This window comes from Phalaenopsis equestris, unplaced genomic scaffold, assembly GCF_001263595.1.
Source record: "Phalaenopsis equestris unplaced genomic scaffold, ASM126359v1 Scaffold000002, whole genome shotgun sequence".
NCBI classification, from domain to species: domain Eukaryota; kingdom Viridiplantae; phylum Streptophyta; class Magnoliopsida; order Asparagales; family Orchidaceae; genus Phalaenopsis; species Phalaenopsis equestris.
The window spans coordinates 27,229,139-27,231,019 of record NW_018164444.1 but is presented as its reverse complement, the minus strand read 5'-3'; positions in this window follow the sequence as shown (position 1 = coordinate 27,231,019).

The window sequence follows — 1,881 nt, the reverse complement described above, 5'->3', positions numbered from 1 at the left end:
ATATTCCCCGTGCTACTACGCCGTTTTTTTTCTGTGTCGTGCGGGATATCGTGGCGTGATTTCATTGGGTACGCACCGTCCTCTACGTGCGTAGTACTGATGTAATATTTTTTCTTATCAGTGGCTGTAGGTAGACTGGTGTCCTCCGACAATATACTGAAAGTGGATAGAGAGAGAGAAAGGTAAAGGTAAAGCAGCTGAGAAAAGAATGCATTAATTCATGAATTCACACACATCGACATCTATGCAACAGCTAGAACATTAATATTTACAAATCTAGCCCATTCTTTCATTTATTTTTGAAATTATTATTCATATAAATACTAAATTTTAGATTATATAAATATAAAAAATTACATCTTTATTATGTTTTATGTGAGATAAGTTTAGTTTGGAGTAATATTATTAAAAAAAGGAAAAGTTTTAAATTTCTTAGATTCTTTTTAGTATGCCTCTATATTAAAATTAATAAATTAATATTATTTTTTCCTTAATACAAAAATAACATAATATACAATTAATTACTTTTATAATTTTTATTTAGAAAAATAATACTGTTTTGTCTACTTTTTTAGTATGTCTTAAATTTAAGCTCTAATTTGGAACAACTATTACTTATTAAGAAACAGATTGAAAAACAATTGCAAAAAAACACTTCTGACTGTTTGAAAAAAATCACATCATAACTAAAAAATTCTCACCGCATCTAGTCATGAACAATGAGAAAATATGGATTCAGCGGAAGCTTTTTAAATTTTTTTTCAATATTCAGTTTCAGCAACGGGCTAAAACAGCAGTGTCATGCCACGCCGCGAAAGGGAGCGCAAAATATAGCTCAGAAAAAATTAAATGAACGAATGAAATAAATTTGTTTTAATTTAAAATATATGTACACCTAATCAAGAAAAAAACATCTTATTTTGGAGAAACTGCACATAGAACATAGCTTATTATAAATATCACCTAATTACATAATATGAAAATTTTTAATACATTTATTTTGAAGGGTCCGAGAAAATGACAAGTGGAATGAATTTTGAATGCTGGGGAGGCACATGGCAGGAGTTGCAGAATGCATGTGATGGGGGGAATCAGTGATTTTATCTTTTGTGGTATTTACAAACATACCACCCAATTCGTCATGTATTTCCATATCTAACCCAAGAAGTTGGCTTCTTACATTTATACCGCTCGAATCATAAAGCGAAAAAATAGATGTGCAATTAAATGATTTTTATGCTTGTATGATGAGTTGGGAGCATATTTTTCTTGGTATTTCCCAAAGAGTATAAAAGTTTTGGGGCTTTTATATATATTTACAACTCTAAACTTTCATATTTAAATGAATATCATTCAAATCTTTAATATCAAATAAAAAAATTAATTTTTAACTTGCTTTCTAAATGTGGACTGCATATTTTCATGCATGTATATAAAGGTAAATATAAAATTTTGTGTTAGATACATAAATATGCCAAATAAATATAAATCAAACACGTATAAACATGGATGAATTTCTCAATGCTACCTAAAAAGATCAAATGCCTTGCAAATATTGTGTTAATAAAGAAAACAAGCATCATGGTAAGACAAATCCAACAAATTGAATATATTTTCACTTCGAGACATCCTATTTGAGTCATTTGAATTCCAAATTGCTTATAAAAATACATAAATTTGTATTATTTTTACCTTCCTTGCTATAAATATACACAATGCACCTAATTAAAAACGTTATATTTTTTTTTAAATTGGTTGGTCAAAATATAATTCTAATATCAAATGTAATTTACACTACATGAATTTATGTTTTCTCCGACGATCACAAAACGTATGATGAGAAAAACTATTTTTTTTAATGTTGCTGACGGTTTTAGATTT